Source organism: Marmota monax, unplaced genomic scaffold, assembly GCF_021218885.2.
Source record: "Marmota monax isolate L192 unplaced genomic scaffold, Marmota_monax_Labrador192_F-V1.1 WCK01_AAM20220418_F8-fsc00026, whole genome shotgun sequence".
Taxonomy (NCBI): Eukaryota; Metazoa; Chordata; class Mammalia; order Rodentia; family Sciuridae; genus Marmota; species Marmota monax.
Window position 1 is genome coordinate 12657938 of NW_026693108.1, and position 25497 is coordinate 12683434.

The 25497-nt window shown below is 46.1% G+C and overlaps 1 protein-coding gene across 2 annotated transcripts in view; it reads right to left on the bottom strand.

Moving 5' to 3' along the window:
• The window catches only part of Farp1 (FERM, ARH/RhoGEF and pleckstrin domain protein 1), a 259842-nt gene extending 234563 nt beyond the window's left edge, over positions 1-25279 (bottom strand). For both annotated transcript variants that reach the window (XM_046454767.2, XM_046454766.2), the window contains exon 1: positions 25118-25279. The gene's annotated coding sequence lies outside the window, so the exon portion shown is untranslated. The remainder of the gene's footprint in view (positions 1-25117) is intronic.
• Between the last annotated feature and the right edge of the window lie 218 nt (positions 25280-25497).

Sequence of the window (25497 nt, forward strand, 5' to 3'; positions counted from 1 at the left end):
TGTTATCATTATTATTACAATTAGTGCATACTGATTATATAGAAGAGTTTCTATGTGACACTTCTGCACATGCACCCTCCCCATTACCCTCCCTTTCCCTTCTTTACCCCTCCCCCCACTGGCTCCTTTCTATTCCTCAGAGGCCCCTGTGCCAGTAAGTCCTGACCAGTGTGAGACCGTGTGCACACCACACACTCTGGTGCTGTCCTTAATTGGCAGGGACTCACTGAGGCAGCCCCCTCCCCGCTCCCATGGCCCAGGCTTCCAGTTAGGCCTTGTGAGATCCCCGGACACCTCCCAGGCCTGCTGCCTTCCAGGGTCACAAACCCCTTAGAACTCATTCCAACCAGCCTGATGGATATTCGGAAATAGCCAAAAATTCCTCCTGGAAGGAATTTCCACCTGAGATTTAAGTGAACCCAGGACCAACTTGCTGTGGACTTTTTATGGACACCAACTGCCCAGAAAAGCCCCTGCCCAGCCTGGGGAGAACAGAGCCCTCAGGGACAAAGGGACTAATCAACCTGAGGCTTCCTGACTGAAGGCCGTGCGTAGGGCTGAGGCCCTGCAGAGAGGGAAAGAGAGCCATCCCACACCAGAGCTCAAGACGGGAGGACGACAGACAGCCGGACGACAGACGGCCCTAACTACCTTTACTTATAAACCACCAGAACACACACTTCCGCACGCCTCGACGGCACGTTTTCCCCCGTGATCCTCAGCACCCTGAACGCATCTTTCTGGCCCAGGCTGTCGGTCTGCCGTGGTACTGGGTCCCTGCCAGCCGATGCAACGCTGTGGCTCTGATGTCTCCCATCCCGGCTTTCAGAAGTGTGCTCATTGTCCCACCCCTCCCTGGGCTCCAGACCCCCCCCCCACTGAGCCCACAGATGTTGGAGGAGAGAGAAGTTTTGTTTCTGTTCCTGTACATGCGCCTCAAGGCCTGCAGAATCCTCACAAAGAAACGCAGAGTCAGCACAGTGTGGAAAGCAGAGGGGGGGCTCGCGCCCCCCTGCAGCTTCTCCTCTTCCAAAAACATAAACATGGACCCATCACGCTCGCCCAAGGCCTTCAGAAACCAGAGGTGGCCAGGTGGAGGGCCACAGGGACCGTCTCCCCAATTTTGGCTATTTCCGAACATCCATCAAGCTGGTCTTTTTTTTTTTTTTAAGAGAGAGAGAGAGAGAGAATTTTAATATTTATTTTTTCGGTGGACACAACATCTCCGTTTGTATGTGGTGCTGAGGATCGAACCCGGGCCACATGCATGCCAGGAGAGCGCGCTACCGCTTGAGCCACATCCCCAGCCCCTCAAGCTGGGCTTAAAGCTCCCTGTTGCTTTAAGTTGAATGTCTAAGGAGCTATTGGTTCTGCAGACGGGCATTTTCAGGGGGCTTCGTTAGAGATGCTATGGGGCAATCATCCTTTTGGCTACAGCCCCTGGGGATAGTGAGGCTATGGGTAAATTTGAGGGGTTCAGGAGACCCGCAACCCAAACCCGCCCAGTGGAACTGTCGGAGCCCAGCCCTGAGCCCCCTGTCAACCAGGGAGACCCTGTACTCAGGACCTTCTTTGTCCTGCTAGCTTCCCTTCCCCTCCATCACTGGGTGCTCAAGGTCACTGAGACCTTCAAAGCAGCTGAACTCAGATCAGCAGCCAGGCCCGGGGTCTGCAGGATTCCTACCCAGGCCCAGTCCTGGCTCATCAGCTCAAACTCTCCCACTGTCTCCCACCCGACCCGCAGCAGGCGCAGGGAAGGCTCCGCAGGACACCCCCCTTTGTTCCATCCAGAAGAAAACGCGGCGCTGAAGAGGGGCTGGCACACACCCTCAGACAGAGCGAAGACATCTGCAGTCAGGAGAGCAGCAAAGCAAACCTCGCAGGCTGAATCTGATTTTCTGTGTGCTGGGGAGGAAAATGAGACGGAGAAACGCGAAGCACAGCTTGTGCGGATCCACACGGGGACGACGTGGGAACAGCGGACCAAACGTGTCATTCACTCCAACGTGCTGTTTCTGAGGCTGCCTCGTGGGAGGGAGGAGGGATTTTAAGTAAATCATATTAATGGCCTTCAACAAATTACAAAGACCTGAACAATTTTGCATGATTTCAAAAATAATTCAGGTCTGGAATTATTACTGCTCTTACAGTAATTATAATAATGAAACTTGCAGGCACCGTGTTGTCACACTCTCTACCTGGCAAAAGAAAAGGAACCTCCAATTGAACATGGCAGATTCACCGCATGCCTCTGTCACCTCTCCCACTGAAAACCCTACTGAAATGACAGTGGACAGATTGTTTAAAGGACAGAGAACAGGTAGCTGGCAGCAGACACAAGAGCAAACAGGACAGTTCACTGACTGGGCTGAGGGGGAACAGAGAAGCCACTGATGGCAGCCTAAGCAATGCTCAGAGGGCCTCCAGCCAGTGGACCAGCCTCTTCTGGAGCCCAAGAGGCTCATGCTGAAGGGGAGGCTGAGGGGCAGAGGAACAGGGTGTAGTCAGTACACAAAGAAGCCAGACCCCGTACCCCACGGTCCTTCCCCAACTGCCCTGCTCTCCAAAAGAGGTTGATTGTACAAAGACATTGAACCAGGGAGGTCAGAGACTCACAGCAGACACCTGAGAGCATGTGATTCAAGGCTGAAAATGAGGCAAGACAGTGGGAATGAAGGAAGCGTCTCCTTATGGCACCACAGGGCCCAAGGGCACCCTCCTCTATCCTGCTTCCAGAACACTCCGAGTTCACCCAGGCCCATCCCAGGCCAGCTGATGGAATTCTCAGAGAATCTCCATGAACACGCGGCTGACACCTGAGGGCTTCCTCAGAAACACAGCGGCTGCTGCTTCCCCACTAGAAAGAAAAACCAACCGACACCACCCGCCCACCAAGGTGCGCACACGAGCCTTAGTCCCTCACTTCCACCCCTGCTCTAACAGCCAAGGGTCAGTCAGTGCTTTAGCTGAAGAAGCGGAGTTAAAGCAAAACAAAGCTTCTAAAATCACAGGGACGTTCTAGGGAACAGAAGATTTTTTAAAATCCAGAATGGCACCAGGGGAGAAAAAGAATATTTCTTCTAAGATATAGGAAGAGATGGCACTTGGAAATTAACAATATAGACAACTGAAATCTTTATTTTTCTAGTTAATTGAAAGCGTCATTTGAAGAATTCTCAGAAATAAGAGCAAAATATACATAGGTGGAAATTTTAAAAAGCAGAAAAGTGGAGAATCCTCCAAAAGGCCTAACAGTCAAATAATATATAAAGAGAGAAATGAAAGAAATTATTTTTTTAAAAATTCAAGAACTGTCTCAGACTGACAGACAAGTGTCTCCAGAACACAGACGCCCAGCAGACATAATTTTAAAAGAACCCCCATTGAGATAAACGGTAGAGGTTGTGAAACTTTAAAAATATGAGAAATTAAGTGAAAAATCCATAAATGTTCCAAGTGGGGCGTCACATATGAAGCATGTTTTTTTAATTATTTATTTTTTAGGCAATGCAGCAATAATAATGGGTTTTGGGGGGACACTTATACAAAAACACTTATCCAAAAACAATACCTTTATTTTATTTATTTTAATGTGGTGCTGAGGATCGAACCCAGGGCCTGGCACGAGTGCTCTCCCACTGAGCCACAACCCCAGCCCTGAAACATGTTTTAAGACAATGAAGAACTAGCCTTGAAATTTCAAGGGTAAGGGTTTCAATTTCTAATCCTGTATATAGTAAAAATTTCAAGTAAATCTAAGCTTACACCAAAGATATCACATGCAACAATTCAAAAGAAATGTAGCTACTTTTACCTTCTGAGAAAGCTGCTGGAGTATGTGTCCTATCAAAATAATGGCATAAGCCATGAAAGGAGAGTGGAACCAGGAAGGAAGAGAGGAAAGCAAAGTACCACAGTGAGGATTGGGTGGGTACTCGGCCTGGAGCACTGGGTACCAGGCATTCAGACAGGAACTGGAAGACCAGTGCTACAGAAAGTGGGGCTCCGGGCAAAATGATGTCAAGGAACTCTACAGTTACTGCAGTTCAGTAAAAATCAGTTGAAAGAAAATTGACAGGTCTCTTGAAGTTGTTTGGAAAAATTAGCAATGGGTACATAGAAAAAACAAGTGTATTAGCTTCCCCTTACTATAATGAAATACCTGAGTTAATGAACTTATAAAGAGAAAAGGTTGAATTAGGGCATGGTTCTGGAGGTTCAAGATGAGGCAGTCCTATGCTTTGGGCCCTGGCAAGGGCTGCACATCACGGCGAGGGAACATGGCAGAGCAGACCACTTATATCTGGAGCCAGGAACCGGACTAAGACTGAGGTTCCACAGTCCCCTTCAAGCACATGCCCCCAGCCACCTAAGGGCCTCCTACAAGGCTCCACCTACTAAAGGTTCCACTTACTACAGTTTTACTCTGGGGACCAAGCCTTTAATAATGGGTTTTGGGGGACACTTATCCATAACATAGCATCGAGCAAGCTTTTATAAAAAGTAAACTATTTCCAGGAAAAACAAAGTTTTTGAAGAAAACATAACTGTAGGGCAGTCTTTGGCTCAGGAGGACGCTCTTCCACATGGTCCTGATGACCTGGAGCCCAGCACTGAGTTACCAAAGCCTGGCCCAGAACCCCTGGACAGGTGAGGTGTTGAGGGCCAACCCATCTGCCGGTGGCAGCGAGGCAGGGGACCTGGCCAACTTTAACTCCTTAACGGCCTTTAAGTTCAACATCTCGTCTGCAGATCTGCGTGTCCTGCAAGGTCTCGAAACATCGGTCACCCCACACGCCACCGAGAGGGCCCAACACAGGAAGGAAAACAGAAACCAAGACCCCGGCTCCAGAGACGGAGTTCAGGGAGGCAAAGGGGAGCCCCCGTCTCCCACCCAAGTAGCAGCAGGTGAGGTCCCTGATGCCACCCAGGCCACAGAGAAGGCCAACCCTGTCCAGAAAAGCCCGGAAAACCTGCAGACCGGGACTCCCAGGGGAGAGACGGGGGCCTTGGCAGATCCAACGAATCTGAGTTGATGGAAAGAAAATGCAGGTTTGAAACAAACTGGGTAAGTACCTGGAAAAGGAAGCAAAGGAAAGAAGACAATCATCAGCTCCAGGGACAAATCAGGGCAAGGAAGGAAAGTAGTCACAGTTCGCGCGAGACCCAACGGCTCCTGACACGGCTCAGCCTCCGTGGTCACAGCAGAGTCGGGACAACGCCCTGCACCAAGTTCTCATCTACAGGCAGATAAAGCCAGATCCCAGGGTTACCTTTTGAAACAACACAAACATTTTTAAATGAATCATGAGATTCTAGAAGAAATCGGAAGATTTTTACAAAGTGCTTTCGAACTGCAAAATCTCTATCTCATGTCACTTAAAACTAATACGACACAAAGGCAAATAGCAGACAACCACGTACGAAAAAGCATCTGGAATACGTATGAGATGGGCTGATTTTCTCCATATTAATCTGTAAGGAGTTCCTTCGTATAAAACATGTAGATATATATTCACAACTCAATGGAAAAACGGGAAGAGGACAGAAACAGACAGAGGATGAATAAACAAGAAAAATGCAAATGTGTCTCGACTCAACTAATAATAAGAAAAATGGAAAATGATAAGAAAAATTGGCACCCGCATGATCGGGTTCGGAAAGGTGAAGAAGGCGGGTGACACTGTGGGGTCCCAGGATGGGGAGAAAGAGCCCCCGCGGACAACAGGCGGGGTACAGGTATGAAGAACCAACAGTGGACTGGGCTGCCTGGGCTCATTCCAACTCCACCACTTGCTGGAGATGGACCTCGGGTGAGTTCCTCATCTCTCTTTCCTCAGTTTCCTCCTCTGCAGAAACTCTGAGCATGATGATCGCTCTTCAGATCTGTAAAACATGCCACACAGTTCCTCGCCCAAAGCAAGCACCATAGAAGAGTTTGTAAGACAAATGGGTCTCAACTCAGAGGGCGATGCAGCAATGTCGATCAGCTTTGAGAGCAAAAAGACCCTCTGACCACTGATCCCACGCCTGCCTAGGAATCTATATTTCAGATATACTCAAGAAGTGATATCCAGGGTTCTCACTGCCACCCTGCTTATACCAGCAAAATGTTCCCAACAACCTAGACGTCTATCAGTGAGGAAGACTTCACAGATAATGTAACAGTGACTTTCTTTTTTATGAGCCAATAAAAAGAATGAGGCGAGTCTGCACGCACCAACGTGGAACCTTCAGAGAGCTTAACGTGGGAAGAGCAGGGCCCAACACAGCACAGGGCAGGCCACCGTTTGTGTGAAAGGTCTGGAAGGATGTTTTTTAAATGATAACCATGTCATCATGTCACGATTCTACCAGGCTTGTTCATTAACGATGCCACAGCGTTAAAAAGTCTACTCTCTCAAGCAGGACAGACTTCACCCATGTCAGCTTACAGCCACTATTTGCTAAACAAGTCCCTGTGCCCCCCCACCCACCCACCCACACACTGCATGGTGAACCCTGATATTTTTCCCCTGCAAAAAAAAAGTTCATTTCCTGTACTATCAATATGCCAAATTACGATAGTGTCAAACTTTTTAAAAGATAAACTCAAAAGCAGACTCAAACATTAGCATTGCAAAGCCAACCCCACTTTCCTTCTAGTGTTTTCCAGATGAATGGTATTAATGAAGCCTCATTCGCTCTGGGCAGGTCTCGCTGGCCCACCTCTTGGCCAGATCAGGCTCTAATTGGGAGCCCTTCCCCGTCACGCTGATGTGCACCCCCCCCCATCAGGGAGGAGGAAGCGGGAACAGCAGGAATGAAGAATGCCACACAGTTCTTAAAACAGCCGCTTGTTTCCTATTAAACAAAAATCCGAGTTCTCTAAAAGACTAATAATGCTCTCATTGGCTTCACAGCAGTAGGTAGGAACGTAACGCAAAAGCCACAGGTGTGTCGCTTGGCTGTTTAATCAAGTACAAATCAGCAGAGTCTTATGCCCAGCGGTCAGCAGGCAAGAATCAAAGCCTTGTGCTCGCACATGAGCCTTCCAAGGGGCCCCCGGACTCCTGGGCTCTCTGAGTCTACAACAAAAATGGCCCCTTCCACCTCCTCCAAAGGGAGCCCCGGAAATGCAACCTCGTGGCTGTTAGGTAAATGAGTCCAGATGTGCAATTTGCCTCCATGTGACTCAAACAAAGGCCACTGCCTAGAAGCTGACCAAGGCCACAAGCAAATCAACCAGTGCTAATGGAGGAGACACCCTGTGCCAGTTTCCTGGGCCCCCTTCCCTCCCTTCGCCCCCAGTCAATGCTACTAGAACTCTCACTGCTCTCCACAGCACAGGACTCCAGCCAGCATGACTCAGAAAGGTAGCAGGCAATCCAGCAATTTACTCAGAATTACTCTAAAGAAGGGTAATCATGGGGCATTTAGAAAGGTCAGGCCAAGTTTAATTTATAGGCCACTGATGTATGATATCACAGTCCCAAATAAGCATTTTTTTATTTTTTTCTCTCTGAAAGGGTATTTGTTCTTAAGGTCTGGTAGCTCCCAACTTGCAAGAATGTTGTTAAAGCACTTCTAACCTGGTCTATCCCTCAGAAAGGTAGAAACAGAATCTAGAAGCTAAAGGAAGGGACTCCAGGGACAAGGACCAGGAATAAATTTAGCTTTGCAAGCAATCTGTGACCAACAGCTGAGAGAGGTTCAAGGTACTTTTACCAGAAACTCCAAGTGGGAGCCTCACCTTTCTTTATTCTTTTAGCAAAGATTTAATGAACACCTACCAGGGACCACGCCCTTCCTCAGGCAGTAGTTATGCAAAGTGCACAAAATAGGCCAAAGTCTACAGGTGCACAAGGGAAAGACACTTGCACACCTTGGAGCTAGAAATCCTGCCTCTGGTCTTGCCTGCCTGCCACACTGTCTGCTCCCTCTGGCCCTGCCCCACCCCACCCCCAGCTTGCGGGCAGCAGGGCCCACAGAAGTATTAACTTCCAGAGGAATTCATCTGACTCAGGTGCTCCTCTAACACACAAGACTTTTCTGGAAACACTCTCACCCCAGTTCTGTTTTCTAACTCATGAGGAAGGCTGAACACTTGATATAGCACATGAATCCTAAGGCCCCCTCCCCCAAATGCTGTTGAGAAAAAAATGTGATAAAAGAGACAGGAAGGGTAGAGCCCTCATAGACCCTCAATTCCTCCAAGCTCATCCTGGGAAATCTCTACATTATAAATATTCAAACCCCAAGTCATCTGGGACCTCCCTCCCACCATGTGAACCGAGCTGAGCTGCCTTCCTCCGAGGAAAGGTCAACAGGAAATGACCTTACAAGACCTTTGACCCTAATCATGTTGACTTAAGGATTACTGAGGCAAGATAACTGGGGAGAAAGAGGTCCACAAAACATATGTAGAATATATTATAAATTTGAAAAAGGAAACATTGTAAAAAATGCACAAATTAAGGAAAATATAGGAAGTTCATAATGGGGTTTTAGGCGGGGCACATATAGTGGCTAACTTGTGTTCCATTTTGCTGAGAACCTAAAGCTGGTTTAAAAAATACAATCCGTTTTTAAAAACTTAGGAAAGAAAGCGAAATATGAAAAAGCAATCTGTATGTGGAGTTGTGGTAAATAGCAACAGTAAGTGTATGCATGTATTTTGCCTGATTGCTTTCTCTTTATTCATTTTTGAACACTCTGACAGTGACCCTATTATTTTTGTAATTAAAAAGTGAGAAAAAAAAATTTATAAAGAAACAAGATTATTTTCTTATTAAAAAAAAAAAAAGTCTCAGTGAAACACAACCAATTCCCCAGCGGAGTGCATTAGGCTCCCTGGTGATGGATTTAGGACAGCTGGTCTACCCAAGTCAACCTGCAGGAACGCAGGGGAAGAAACAGAGCCCGGCACGTGATGCCCACAGCACCCCCTGCCAGAGGTATGATCTGCACCCTGAAAAGCCCTCACTTCATAGCTCCTTTATAATGTGACTTCAATGTAAAAGCCATACTCCCCCTACACACACACACACCACCCAGTCCCCACCCCAAACCGTTATCACCAAGCTACAAATCAAGGCTTCATGGCCACGGTGACTCTCAGCTTTTATCAGCCTGGGCTTCGGTTTCTCAAAGCTAAAATGCTGTAAGTGACCTGGCTACCAGCAACTGGGTATCAAGGGACAGAGAAGCATTCTGAAAGGTGACTGTGAGACACAAGGGTAAGACCACACTCGAGCCTGAAAATGCCCCAAAGCATCACAGTGCTGCAGAGGCTGATGACCGAGAAGGTGGCAGGTTAGAGTCCCACCCTCTGCCTGGGGACTGCTGTTTGGCACTAGGTGGGGCAAGACCGGCGCTGGCCCTGGGCAAAATCCAGGAGGCGCCAAAACACTCAATAATTAAGCAGATAATCATTTTTAACGAATATTTTTTAAAAATTAAAAGTAATTTTAAAATCCAGATGAATGAGATGACAACATTTTCAGTGAAGATGGGGGGCTGAGCCTGAGCTTGCAGGGCACCCTCCCTGAACGGCGACTGAGGACAAATATATGCCAGGCACCAGGCACAGCACCAGCACAGCACCAGTGGGGTGAGCGTGCGACCAGGAATCACCCCAACCAGGACACCAAGAGCACTTCCGGTGTGCTATTTGCCTTCTAGTTCACACAGCAGACTTCCAAGCAACGTTCAGGAAATGCTTCCTGCTGGGTTATGTGGTCTTCCTTTCCAGTCCTTGAAGATGACTTGTCTCACTTTCCTCCTCAGCCTTTGGACCTGAACCAAGTGGGGGGGGGGGGAGTGGATGACAAGCAGGACAAAAGCTCCAGTCCCACTCCTCCAGGTGCAGGCACATGCCGATCAGCAGGGCGTGGCTAGAAAACCAAGCCACCTCTTCATGCCCAAAGCATGGCTGGTTTTTTTTAAATAAATCGCATCATAAGGACAGCCTGCAATTTTGGCTAAATAACTTAAAAGCCTCAGAGAAGCAACTCTTCCCTCTCTGGGGCTTCCTACCACAGGCTCTGAGCCTTCCCACCAACTCTGGACCTCATATTCACTTTGAGATGTACTTATGTGACTTTGGAATTACTATTCTGAAATGGGACCTAGGGTCAGGGCTCACTGCTTACGAATTATTCTATCTCAGACCAAAACATCCACTGGTTGGGAAAACAGATCTCACGATCTTAAACTTCCAAACCACAAACAAAAAAAAAATTTCCTGGGATAAATAACTCCCAAGAAAGCCACCCCTCCCACAAGTGTCAAGTTCATCTAACATTCCTTCATTTTGTGCCATTAACAAAGTGGGAAGAAGAAAATGATTCTTGAGTAGATGGTTTCTATAGTCCCACAGGGATATATTTGCAAGGCCATGTTCTATAGCCAAAAGTATGTCACACATGATTGTTTACATATGTGCAAGTTTAGCTTAATTCACAGGGGAAGACTGTTTAAACGTTTCCCTTTTCACATATGTATCTCTGAGAAATAGTTTAATCCTCTCAGTGTAAGTAACCTAGTTTGTTAATTATAAGAGCAATAAAAATTCATTATGGAAACTTCAGAAAATTAGAAAAATTCAAAGGAGAAAAAAAATCACTGGTATTAGTCCTATCTGAAGAACACCATGAACTACATCCTTTCTCAATGCATATATATATACACAATCTTAAACAAACGTGCTCATCTTTCATCTAGCAAACTGAGGACATAATCACAAAACAGTGGTCAGAGAAGAAGGTGAGCAATAACTCAGACCTCCACATCCTGAGGAAGTCATGGGAGACTACATTTTACCAAGAAATGGAAAAAAATGATTCATGACAAAATTTATCACTCAAGACAGTTAATTTTTAAGTTTTCACTGAGCACCTACTATATTCTGGGCACTTTTAAGGTGCTGAGTGCAGAGGTATAAATACTGTAAACTTGCTCTCAGTAACTAGGGAAGACTTACTGAAAGTCTTCCAAGCTTCTATTCCAGCTCTGTCAAGCTGTGTGACCTTAGACAAGTCATTTAACCTCTCTATGCCTCAGTTTCCTCTTGTGTAAAAAGAGGATAAAAATCAGATCATGAGACTAATGAAATGAGCTTGGTATTTAAGGCAGTTAGAACTCAGCCTGGGACTTCAAAATACTCAAACAAAATGAGTGGGGAAGATAGTGGAAATGTGGGAGCCCAGGTTAGCACCCCAGTAGATCTTAGCCTTCAAGAGGCTTCTGGAAGGAGGGCTGAACCCAGAGCAATCAGGTGGAAAATAGAGGCAGCAGGTGAAGAGACAGGTAGAGTGAGAAAGGAAGGCTCCTGCGGCCTCTCTGAGGAGCCTGGTCTTGGCCAGCATGGGGCAGGAGGGCAGGGGCACAGGCTGGGGCCTGGGGGTAGTGAGATACAGAAGGCTGGAGAAGAAAACAGGGCAAAGACACCCAATTTCTTTCCACCTCCCCTCATCATCAGTTACAGCAAAACAGTGATGTTATCACGTGACATCACTCCAAAACTGAAAGATCTCTACTGCTCCAATAAAGTCAAGGGTGCTGACTTAAGCATTTTAAAACTCCTCGAAGAGCTAGTGTTTTCTGAAATCTCTATTAAAGAGTTGGGAATGTCGTGCAGGGATCCTTAGTATCTGCTCGGCAGACAGGATAAACCCATCGGCAACGTCTCGGAGCCCCTCTGACACAGCCCAGGCTGCGCACTACACAGTTCCTATTTGGGGAGATTACTAAAGATTTGAGAACAAGAGTTGATAAGGAATTTGGTCTTCACTTATTCAAAATGATTGGATTTCCCCTTTTAGGAAGGAAAAAATTAAAATCATATATGGACTCTAAAAGTGAAAGAAGCCCTGACCAAGACCTTTACTAAAAAAGAATGTTATTCCTTAATGTGCTGACCTTTGTTTACATGTTGTGCACAGTTACAATTCAAAGCTTCATCGTTTAATAATATGAGATATCACAAGGTTTTTATAAACTGCCAGAGTCCCTTATTGTATTTTCTTCAATTTCCAAAAGAAATTTCAAATCTTCAAGATTCCATATTTTCAAAAATGCTGAGCACAAGGACTTTGATAAGCAAGTTATGTAGAATTCAAGATTTCTATCTCAGTAGGTATCATGTTCTAGGTGTTACCTCCATTTTAAAGATGAGGGGAACCTGGAACTCAGTAATGAAATGATTTTCTCTAGACACACAACTTGTGAGTGGCAGAGGTGGAAGCTGAACACAGATTCCTCAGGGCCTCTGGCAGTCAGCTTCCAAAATGGCGCCCAATGACTCTTGCCTCATGGCATCCACACATTTGTGCAGTCATCTCCCAGGGAATCACGGCTGGCCCCTATAACCAAGAATACTGTGGAAGTGACAGTGTGTGACTGCCATGACTAGGTCATAAAAGTTATGGTGCTTTCTACTGTGGCTTCCTCATGGATCTCTCATTCTGGGCAAAGGCAGCCACCATGTTGTGAGGACGCTCAACCAACCTGCCTATGCAGCCTAATGAGACTTCTGGGAAGCAGATCTTAAAGCCCCCTGGACATCTTCATTGTAAACACGTGAATCTGGATTGCTCATTTAAGGCACTTCTAAAGTCCTAACCCAGAGAAATGAAAAAAAGATAATATTTTCTGTTACTTTAAGTGGATAAAGTGGCCTTGAAGCAATAGCTAACCATCCTGTGACCTGATGGCTGTGTTCTGCCCACATTGACACTGTCCAGTGGTTGCTTCAGTGATTTTATTATCACTGCATTTTGTGTAGAAAAATTAACAAAATAGTTACTGAAATTAATCTATACACCCTATCGGCCTTTGAGATAAGCACTTTAGGACTGACATCTTTACATTTATTCCCTGCAGAACCTTTTTGGTAGGTTCTACTTTTACCTACACATTGCCCTTCTGGCCCACGGTTCCAAAAATAGGCAGCTCACAGAGCTCCTTAGGACTCTGCTACATAGTCCAAGAAACTAGTCATTTCTTCAGTTGGTTCCCTTTAAAAATGTTTTTCTGTGTTTTTTGTTTAAAAAATAAATATAGCCAGGTGCAGTGGTTCAGACCGTAAACCAGTGACTCTGGAGGCTAAGGCAGGAAGATTGCAAGTTTGAGGCAACTTAGCAAGATCCTATCTCAAATAAAAAATAAAAAGGGCTCGGGATATGGCTTAGTGGTACCGCACCCCAGATAGGAAAAAAGTATGTGTAAATATGTACACATGCATATATGTATGCATACGTATGTATATGTGTGTGCTTATATATGTACACACGTATGTCAAACACCATGATAAGATACCAGTACAAACCAAATAAAATGGTTAAACAAAAAAGGTACTGACAATACCAAGTGCTGACAAGGACTCCACTTCCAGATGTCTTACCCACAGGAAGTCAAAACCATGTCCACATGGAACTCATATGCGAAAGTTTACAGCAGCTCTAAGTTTACAGCCATAACTGCCCCGAACTGGAAACAACTTCATTTGTTGTTTGTACTTCAGTGGCTAAATGGGTACACACCCAAGTCATCTGCAAGATGAACTACTATTCATCTGTAAAAGTAAAGCAATTCCAGTCGTGCACAACAACTTAGGAGACCCCCAAAGATGACATGTTGGATGAAAAAAGCCAGTCTCAAAAGGTCACACATGTTGTGATGAAAGTTTTTTGAAAAAGACCAAAGTATAGTCGGTGACAGAGCAAAGGTCAGTGGTTAATGGGCTAGGGTGACAAAGGATACACAAGGGAGTTTTTTTGAAGTGACAGAAATGTTCCTGTCCTGAATGGACACTGGCTACACAGATCTACCCATGTGTTAGAGCTCACAGAACTACGCAACCAAGAAAAACATCAGTTTTACTCTTAATTTTTAAAATAAAAATACAAATACCTCCCTTTATAAGCAATTTCAACTCATTTTTCCCCTTAAGGAGAAACAAAACCATTTGTTAAATCACCTTCGGGGACTAGGGTCTTTTTTTTATTTTTTATTTTTTTTAAGAGAGAGAGAGAGAGAATTTCAATATTTATTTTTCAGTTTTTGGCGGACACAACATCTTTGTTTGTATGTGGTGCTGAGGATCGAACCAGGGCCGCTTGAGCCACATCCCCAGCCCGACTAGGGTCTTCTTGATTTTCAAATCCTAAAGTGAGGATCTCAAGGATTTATAAAAGCAAATTATTTAGAATCCGTGGGTTTGTGTCCCATATTCCACCTTCTTTCAGAAAGTTAACATCACCTTCCTTGACAGCCAAGGACAAACCTCCTGCTATATTCCCCACAAACATTTTCCTGTGGGAGTTAAAGCTCCTTCAAAGAACACAGATACAGGCTGGGGGAGCTCAGAGGCAGCACACTCACTCAGCACACAGGCCCTGGCTGGATCCCCAGGACACACCGCAAGGAACATACACAACTGCTCGGGTTCTGATCAATGTTTACGGGAAGAACAGAGAGTGGGCTCCATCTCTGAAGGTCCAAGAAATCGCTGTATGTGCCCCCAGACTGCCCAAGAGCAGCTGTCTCATGGTGTCTAGGAAATACCACCCACCTCTGCCACCATGGACATCTCAGAAGTTCTGTGAGCACTAGGAGATCATACACCTGGCCAGCTTTCCTCCTGGTCCCCCGGCAGTCAGCACCTCCTTTCAGAATCAAAACTGTCTCAAAGAAAATACAGACACATACGCATACTCTCCGCCAGGGCAGGGCCTTCACTCACTAATGCTCACGGGGCTGGGGCTGGGGCTCAGGGGCAGAGTGCTCGCTGGCACATGCGAGGCCCTGGGTTCGATCCCCAGCCCCACATACAAATAAATGAATAAGTCAGTCTGCAACTGAATTATCTATACACACACACACACACACACACACACAAAGAATAGTGCCCACCCTGTGGGAGGTACTGAACAGATCCCATTAATAAGATCGGTTTCATCCTAACTTGTGAAGACCCAGAAACTCCAACCATGATCCCATGATGTGCCTTTCACTAATCAACCAAAAAAAGGCTTTTTTCTAAGTGCCCGGAAGATTCAATGAGAAGTTTGAGACATGGCTTCTGACCCCCAAGAACTAATTTTGGTGGAAAAAGCAAAACTGTACATAGGGAGGGACCGTGCCAGACACGGATGGCGGGAAACGGGGACGGGCTGGGCCTGCGCGCGGCTGCTCCCCGAGCTCTTCCACGGCTCCACGCTGCACCAGGAGACCGCGGAACCCACGCGCTTGAACCGGGGCTCTGATGAGCGTGCAAGGCACGGGTGTGCCACAAATGCGCTATCTCCTCTGTCAACATAGGACGGTATTCCGCAATGGCCCAGTGTGCTGGGGCTGGACTAGGGCAGAGGGAAATCATAACTTCAGTCACCAAGGACTGTGACAGACAGCAAGAGGGTGGGTGGCGTCTCCCCACGCTGGTCAGCGCCCACCCCGCCCGGCCCCAGGCCCTGCTGGTCTGCCACCGGTACTCGGGACCGGACTCAACCTTCACTAGAGGGACAGTCGTGCCGAGGAGTCACATAGAGCCAGAGCTCCCTCCGCCCTCCTTTCTACCACACTGGAAGATGTGACTGAATACAAGTGAGAGGGCAAGATATAAGGAGTGACAAATGACTTATGATGCCTGGCACAAGAGATGCCGGGTCAGAAGGGCTGCACGTTTAGCACAGACATCAAGGTTTATGCCATGGTGGACTTCCAGGGCCTCCTGTGCCACCCCCACCAGGTGGGGACAGAGGGGCTTCTGGTTTTTACTTCTGCCCTCGTGTTCCCTGCTGATCCATCCCCCACAGACATGTCTTTCCTTGTGTGTGCTGATCAATTCTGGAAAGGCAACTCTTGTCTGGGCACAATCTCCTCACCCTGTTCTCTCCAGATCTTTCAGCCCACCTGGGGGTACACACACACACTGTCCACCACAAGAGTGGCCCCTTCTCTGGGCAATCCGGAGTCACACCTGGTGGGAGGGGCCACACAGCTCCTAGGCATCCTCTCACAGCAGAAACCCAAGGGGAACTGAAAGTGTAGGAAGCCAGCCAGCCATGGTGCTGGCCTGTAATCCCAGAGGCTTGGGAGGCTGAGGCAGGAGGATCTCCAGGACAAAGCCAGCCTCAGCAACTTAGTGAGGCCCTAAGCAACTCAGTGACACCCTGTCTCTAAATAAAACACACAAAAGGGCTGGGGATGTGGCTCAGTGGTTAAGCACCCCTGGGTTTAATCACTGGTACCAAAAAAGTGTAGGCAGCTGATATTAACAGCCAGGATGATTGAGGGACCACTTAAATTTTAGGGTGGGCACTATGGATGCTAAACTTCCTGCAATGTGCAGAAAGCTGCCCACTCCCTCCTCCCCTGTCCACCTCCAACACCTCCATCACCAAACTGTCCCACTCAGAATGGCCGTAGAGAGGGTAACAAGGAAAACAAAACCAATGCCCATGAAAAGCAGAGACCAGACACCCAAAGAGCCACCCACCAGGGGGCTCAAATGTGTGGGTCCAGGTCCAGATCCCGACACAGTCCACCTCTGCCCTTCCTGGGGTTGGTACTGAGAGCTCATAAACTCCCCTCTTCTGCAGAGGACCTAAACTGCGCTTCTGTCCCTTGCAACGAAAAAGCCCCAGAGACTTTCACTCCACAGACTTAGGTACAGGTGGTCCCTGCAGCAAAAGGCCGCAAGCAAACCACACAGCCAATGAAGGACACTGGACGCGTTCTGCAGAACTACACAGGGATCATCGCACCACTGTTAGACATTTTAATTTCAAAGGAAATTCAATATGGAAAAAACTCAGCTAATGTTAAGGGGACACGTGGCTCCTAAAGTGTACTTGCATCATTCTATCTACTATTTGAAATGTATATCTGTCCATGTAGGAAAAAAATCCTGGAAATAGACAAGGTGCCAAAGCACAAATGGACACAAACCAAATTCGAATTTTCACAATCTTTGATCAGCAAGACTACAAGGGTTTTTACCTTGTTTTATTCTTGAATTTTTAAAAACTGTTACTTTAAACATGCGACCAAGTAAGGCACTAAATAAACAAGGAAACAAGAACATGCTTCATTACTCAAGGCTCAAGTCCAACGTCACTTCTTCCAAACACAGCCCAGGGCCCACGATCCTGCATGCTTCCATCAACACTAGCGCCTTCCGCAATCGCTTCTTGCGGATTGCCTTTTATGACACCTGGTTCTCTCATCCAGTCTAGATGCTATGCTCTTTGAAAACAGGGATTAAGCCCTAATTTTGTGACACCAACAGTAACTAGCAGATTCAATATATTCAATAAACTAAATATCTGATAGCCTGATCAGCCCTTATAAAAAATGATCTAAAAATAAAACAGCAGGAAAAATGCAAATTAACCTCCTCAATTGGCCATGCAAGTAACAAGGGAAAAGGGCTCATATTTTCTTTTCTTTTTTTTTTGGAACTGGGGATTGAACTCAGGGGCACTCGACCACTGAGCCACATCCCATCTCTTTTTTGTGTTTTATTTAGAGACAGGTCTCACTGAGTTGCTCAGGGCCTCTCTATTGCTGAGGCTGGCCTTGAACTTGTGATCCTCCTGCCTCAGTCTCCCAAGCCACTGGAATTACAGGCATGAGCCTCCATGCCTGGCTCAGGTTTCCTTTTAAAACATTATGTCAAATAAATTAAAAGATAAAAATATTGTAGTTCTACGTGCTATAATTTTTTTCACCTGGGTGTTTTATGTTCATTTGCTTGAACTAACACTAAGGTTACTATTAAAATCATTTTAACTTTTTTTTTTTTTTTTACAAATTCATTTATCAGGTTTTTTTCATTCAAGAAACCTCTAGTTTTCCCAAATTGTGATTTCTAAGCAGGTCCCTCCACATGGCTCCACCTTGACCAAAGGATCAGATGCCAGAGAATCAAAGGCTATAGGAGGATTATAAAGGAAGATACTGAACCCCTGATTAATGATGTCCTCACAAACCTCCTAAGCTATACTAAATGTGTCCATAAATGCCATCCTAGGTTAATGGAAATGGCAGGCACTGCCATTGCTTTTCTTAAAGAAATAAACTGATACTCGGTTGTTACTATCATAGCCAAATGTGTTCTGTGATTTCAAACTGCAATGTGGTCAATTCCAAGCAGACGTCCTACAAGGCCACCAATAAAAAGAGGTAAAATTCATGGAGACTTGGTTGTATGGTTTGCATACATTCTCAAATATCAAAAGTCCTTAAGGGGCTGTGGCTGTGGCTCAGCACTTGCCTAGCACGTGTGAGGCACTGGGTTCAATTCTCAGCACCACATATAAATAAATGAATAAAATAAAGGCCCATCAACAACTAAAAAAAAAAAAAAAAAAGTTTTAAGTCCTTAAAAAACAGCTCATCTCTGAGTGATCTGGCATATCCACAAAACCACTTTTCATGTAAATAACAGATAGGAAAGAGTCTTCTCAAAGATAATGTTAAATGCCAGATGAAAGATAAACTCTTCCAATTTATCAGTCTTGATGCTTTGTATCAGCAACAGAAAATCCCAACTCCAGCAGAATTAGAAGGTAAACACATTTACTTTTTTTTAAAAAAAAAAAACACTAAGTGCAAATTAGTATTATTTAGAGTACCAATTGCCAGGTGCAAAAATATCTGTATGACTCAATGACACATAATGGTCTCTGGATCCATCCTCCAGCTCCAGCCTCTTCTTGCCCAAGTCATCCCACCTGGTCTTTGGGTCTCTTTTTAAGAGTACAGAAACACTCCCCAGACCCCTCTTCAAAAATCTCCCAGATGCTGGAGGCTTAAAGGAGCCTAAGCCACTATTGATCTAACCACACCAAATGGGTGACAGTATGTAGCTTGGAGCTGCAGCCACCACCAGCCACAACAGCTAGTTGGGCCAGAATGGTCTGATTACCCCATCCAACAAGCCCAAGCCCAGGAGCAGCCTGCAGAGGACGACAGCAGGGAAGGACAGAGCACCTGGGTCCTTAATGACACTGAGGCTGAGTCAAAAGGTGGGAGGTCCCTCCTCTCATACACACCTGTAGTCCCAGTGATCTGGGAAAGCAGGAGGGTCGCAAGTTCAAAGCCAGCCTCAGCAACTTAGCAAGGCCCTAAACATCCCAATGAGATCCTGTCTCAAAAGAAAAATCATTAAAAGGGCTGGGGATGTGGCTCAGTGGTTAAACGCCCCGAGTTCACTCCCTGGCACCAAAAATAAATAAATAATAAAAAGGGCTGGGAATAGGGGCTAGCCAACTAAATATTTGATGGCTTAAATTGCTGCTTGTCAGACATTCTGTCACTTGCAGATAAATGCACTCTTAAATGTTCCCTTGAGGTTTTTGGGAAAGAGAGAAGATAACTTGCCCAACGTCCCAAAAAAAGGAGGCTGTTTCAAGACAGATCTGTCTGCATTAGTACCTACACTCCCAACTCGGTACTTTTGATACCATCCCACTACTACATTCTAAAATATCAAAGTGTTCATTTCACAAATTCTAATTCAAATCAACCAATGTTTACTATTTAATTTTTATGGGCAGGAGAACCAAAACTTAGGAAAACATATTCCGTAACTTCATAATGCGTATTAATCTGAGTTAGAAACTGACACACAGCAAGGCTCTAAACATTTCAATGAGATCCTGTCTCAAAAGAAAAAAAATAAAAAGGGCTGGGGATGTGGCTCAGTGGTTAAGCACCCCTGAGTTCACACCCTGGTACCAAAAATAAATTAATAATAAAAAGGGCTGGGAATAGGGGCTAGGACTATAGCTCACTAGAGCACTTGCCTAGCATGTTTGAGGCACTGGGTTCGATTCTCAGTATTGCATATAAATAAGTAAAATGAAGGCCACTGACTACTAAAAATTAATAAATAAATAAGTTTAAAGATCTGGGGATTCAGTTCAATGATAAAGTGTCCCTGGGTTCAATACCAAAAAAAAAAAAAAAGGCAAAAAATATTCAAATGACACAGATCCACCATAGAACTTATATCCAGAGTGTATAACATATGTAACAAGCTCCTACAACAGTAATATAACATTAAGACAAATGCTAAGTATACTAGAAAAGACAGATGTTACATAAATCAAACAAAAAACAATTATAAATACAAAACACATTAGAAATTCACTAAACATACAATTAATCAGTAAAAACATGAAAAGTTATTACTAGCCACCAGGAAAACATTTAAAACACACACATACACACACACACACAAACAATGAGATACCATTATATATATCCACCTAAATGGCTAAAAGGGAAAAGACCGACAATTTCAAGTGTTGGCGAGGATCATACATTTCTGGTGGGAATCTCAAACAGGGAACTCCTTTGGAAAAACAGATAGGAACTAAACATACAGACATCAGAAGAAGCAGTAAGAAAAATGGAAACAGACCTCCTCCACTCAAAGGCTTGTTCACAGATGCCGGTAGTAGCTTTATCCACTTAACCCAAACCAAAAACAACTTGGTGGCCAAGGAGAAATGGACAAACCACCCTATCCAGAAACCAGAACAGGACTGAAGAACAGAAAGGGACTGATAAGAAGACGGGAGCGGGAGAAGGGAGGGAGAGGGAGGGAAAAAGAAAAGGAGAAAAGAAGTAGACCCAGACACAGTATGTTGAACTGCAGAGCACCCGAGAATCTTAAAAGCAGCCAGAGAGAAAAGACTGACTTTACCAACAACAGCCAGCCCCTGCCACGGGACCACATGAGAACCAGTAAGACAGGAGCCACCACCCAGAACCGCCAACTGAGGTGACCCATCATTCAGAAGTCAAGATAAAGCACAGCAGAACTAGGGTGCCAGGAACAGATGCTCACTAAGGGAATTCTAAAAGATGCATCTCTGAAAGAAGGGACACCATCCCAGAAGCAAACCTCGGTACAGAAGAAGGATGGTGAGCCCAGTGAATTATACAGATAAGAGCCAGGAAAACAGAAAGCCACCGAGTCTGGGGGAAGCTCAGAAATGAGGACATATAGAAAACCCCATGCCAAAATCTCAATGGACGGTCTGGGTAACAGGTGGTAGGACTCAGGTGAGTTTTACTTTTTCCTTCACACTCTCCTTGTCTGATTTGTGGTCTCTCTCTCTCTCTCTCTCTCTCTCTCTCTCTCTGTGTGAGAGAGAAATCAATCTGTCTTTTTACATTATGCACCAGCTTTAAGAACCAAACTGCTAAATTAGAATGAAATGGAAATAAAATCAAATATCAAAATTTCAAATTCCTGGAACTTCAATCTGCCAGTGCTAACATCAACTTTCTCTTTAAAACCCTGAAGACTGGAGCTTGGAATATAGCTCAGTTGGTAGAGTGCTTGCCTTGCAATGCACAAGGCCCTGGGTTCAATCCCCAGCACCACAAATTACTTTTTAAAAACCTGAAGACTCATTTGAAAGGACACTAAAAGTTGCATTAAAAGACTAAACTCTAGCCACTAAGGGTTTGCTATGTTCCAGGCACTATACTAGATTCAGGATGAGACCAAAATTGTGAAAGTCATTCTACTAGATGTTTAAGATAATAGGTAATCTATATGAAAAGCATTTCACCAAGGTCTAAGCCTAAAGTGAATTTACCCTGCTGGTAAAGAGTTAAATCTGGTTTGGCTTTTTCTTTTTTAAACAAATACAGATATGATAGCTTTATATATGAAATTAATTCAGTATAAATGATGAGCTCCCATATTAACTGCCAATCTTGCAATTTGCCTATAATTTCTATCCCCCAATAGATAAGAAAACTACAATGGAAGTTCATAAGGAGCGCTGAGCAAACCCTCAGTGTGAATCACATCATTTTTTTTTTCAAACATTTATTTTTTAGGTATAGATGGACACAACACAATGCTCATCTTGATGGTTCTCTGGTTAATTTCATAATTATCAAAACCTTAGAGCAACATGTTTTCATAATGTATCAACTGTCCACTTTTGCTCAAAGTATCAACTTGGCAAAACATTTCACTGATTAAAACCAGGACAACTGTATCTATTAAAAAGCAGTTTCCGGCTGGGGTTGTGGCTCAGTGATAGAGCACTCGCCTAGCACATGCAAGGCCCTGGGTTCGATCCTCAGCACCACATATGAATACATAAAATAAAGATATTGTGGCCAAAAACAACTAAAAAAAAAAAGGCAGTTTGTCCACATTGACATAAACAGTGTGTGAGGGCTTCTGCACGACAAACAAAAGCTGCATCTGACATAAGGGGACCGGAGAAATTAGGGCTTCAAATCATTTGAATGGAAACCCTTTGGCTCCTTCTAGCTATGTGGAAAAGGTTGATAAGGTAACAGCTAAACCTATGCCACCATGGCAAACCAGATCAGGAGGACAGTGATCAAGTAATGCCACAGGATAAACTCCCCAAGAAAAGGGAGTTGATATACCACTTACCACTCAAAGGCCCAGCTTGGAGAGATCATTCAATCCAAAACAATAAGAGAGGCACAGGCATAAGGTCCTAAGATTTCCTCTATCCTCTCCCAGGCAAATGGTAGCCAACACAGGGAATGCCTGTCTACCAAGGTAGAAAGGATCCAAAATGATTTACAGGATTACATGGACCCCTCTTACCTGTGCATCTTCAAAAACAGGAGTCAGTGCCTTCCTCTAAAATACTAAGTTGTTCTCAGCAATAAGCGGGGCCAGTCGTAAAGGTCTGTATAAAATGCCCAGTTCACCATGCTATCCAAACATTAAGTACCTACAAATTCATTAAGTTTCCCTCATCCTCCCAGAATGTCAAGAGGTCATTTTTTTCTGAGCGTATTTAACATGTAAGAAACAGGTCTTGTTTTTTGGTCTAGTGTTCTCTAACCTCTTTTAGGATGGAAAAAAAAAGTCATTTTTTGTTGTTTACCACAAGTATCCTCCTCCACTCATTTTCCAAATGAATTAAACTCCTATGTGCTCATGAATATTAGACTAGGAACACTGTTTTAAAAAAAAAAAACCTAACCTTTTCAATACTATATTTAATTCTTATCTTTTTAAAAAGCAATTTCCTTGGACAGTTTATTTAATGAAAAGCAAAACAAACACATATATAAAGGTTCTTGACAGTCTCGGCACAATTCTGAAATAACTGTAATAACCCAGCAACAAAGTTGTCTAGGAGCGATTATTTTAAATTTTTCTTTGAGTATATTTGGTCAAAAAAGCAGCATTTCCATTTTAATATGATCCTACATCCATTGGAGAGAAAGGAATATCAATGTGAAAAGGAGCATTGTAATTCTAACTTCAGAAGGATTCCACAATGACATTAACTTCTTCTAAATGAACCAGCACACCCCCCCAAGTCACAGGAGGGCACATCCTAGAATCCGAACCCACACAGGCACAGTTACCTCAACACCAGGTATTTCTAATTTCCTGTCCACACAAGAGACTCTAGGAGGCACTGGCTAGGCAGGCATCCGCTCACTATCTCCACAGCACTTCCCCCAGTAAACCAGCCACTGCCCAATAATGCTTCTATTTATTTTACCCAGAAGCAGATCTATTAGCCAGACATTCTAAAAACACAAACGTTTCGTTGTGCTTGGAGTAACTCCAATATTGGTGCCTTGCTGCAGAACGATGCTGCAGGAATATAAAGTGAGCCATGTGGATGCTGTATCCACACATGAAGTGCATTGTCAGGATCTGTCTATCCTGAAGAGGGACCCACCTGAAAAGCTGGGGGTAATACCCCCCCCACACACACACACACACACACAGGCATACAGAGGAATGAGGGAAGAAAGCCAAGGATAAAGACTTCCTTATCCGAAAAACCAGCACAATTTTAAGGCAACTCCCCCTTAAAGCTTTCAAGATCAAAAAGGCCTTTCTTTCTCCATTCCCTGTTCAGACTGAGTAAGAAAAGCAAGACAATGCTGGGGGATGTTCTGAAATGGGCTTGGCAAGTCACCACGTGCAAAGCACCTTAAACGTAACCCAAATGCTAGGCCGGGGTTTGACTCCGAAAACGCAGCCTGCTGGATGGAAGAGGTGGGAGTCCCCGGGGTATCCATGGCAGGAGCCAGGGCTGAGCCAGTCAAACCTGGGAAACTAATAAGGAAGAAGGTTTAACAACAATAATAAAATGAAACAGCCTGAGGCCGCGGGTACTCCAGAGAGCTGACGGAGGGGGAGGGGCGGGAGAAACTGAGACTGTTAAATTGTTCCAGATGAGAAGCAATCGCTCCCACATCTCCACAAGCCCATCTGATACGAGGGTCCGCGTTTCTTTGTGAGTCTTGCCTCCCCTCCTTTCTGGGGAACCCAACATAATCCCCAACAGCCGCTGGTCTACAGCTGCCATAAATGAAATCCAGACCCATTACAGGGAACTCATATTTTCTCCCTCCAACACACACACACACACACACACACACACACACGGGTTCAGCCGGATCACACAGCTAAAGTTTCCGGAACTTAATCATAAAACCACAATCAGAAGTTGCTTTGATATGCTCACCGCACACACAAAATCTGTCCTTGGCTTAAAAGAAGAAAACCTCAAACTTTGCCCTCCGTAAAGGCGTGCGGTAATGAGACAAAACCTAACTTTGGCAGAGGGTGTGTTCGTCTTTGTCACCCACCGAGAGCCTGGCGCCGCGCGTGGGAGAGCTGCGGGCACTCAGTGGCGCGGTGGCATCCGCGCCACCGGCCACCTCCTTGGCCGACAACCGGCCTCGGGGACCGAGATTGCGGCCCGAGGTCCGGAAGCGGCGTCGGCCGCTGACACCCGGCGGGGTGGGATGGGAGGAAGCGGGGGAAGGGCGCAGGGGGTGGGGAGACGGGAGAGGACGGGCACCGAGCCCCGCAGCCCGGCCGGCGGAGGTGAGAGAAGGGAGCAAAGGGCGGCGCGGACCCCGAGGCCCCGGAGCTCCCGCTATTGTTGCCGGGGCTGCGGGAGCCGGCCGGCCGCCTGCCTCCTCCAGGCGGGACCCCGCGGGCCCGCGCCCACCTCCGCCCGCGCCCCGGCGCGGTGCGCTGCAGGCGTCGGACTCGCACAAGTTGCCGCCCGCTGCCGGGACCACCCCGGCCCCCGCCCGCCCTCCCCGCCGCGGTCATTGTTCGCCGCGCGCCTCCTACCTCGGCGGCGCCGGCGGTTCCGGCGGCTCCCGGTCCTGGCTGCGGGATCTGCAGCTCCCGAGCCCCCGGCTGGCGAGGGCGCGGCGGCTCCCGGCTGCGCCTGCGGCTGCGGCGCGGACTATTAATACCCGCAGGCGGCGGCGGCGCGGGCGCGCGAGCGGGGCTGGCGGTGGCCGGCAGAGGTCCGAGCCATCAAAGGTGGCGCGGGGCGGAGGGGAGGGCGGAGCAGGCGGGGTGGGTGGGGAGCGGGCTCCGGGTCGCCATGGCCGCCTTGACGCCCAGCCGAGCGCCACTCGCGCGGGGAGGAGCAGCGCAAAGCGGGCGGTGGCCGCGTCCCCGCCCCGCTCCAAGCCGAGCGCCTGCAGCCGCTGCGCCCACGC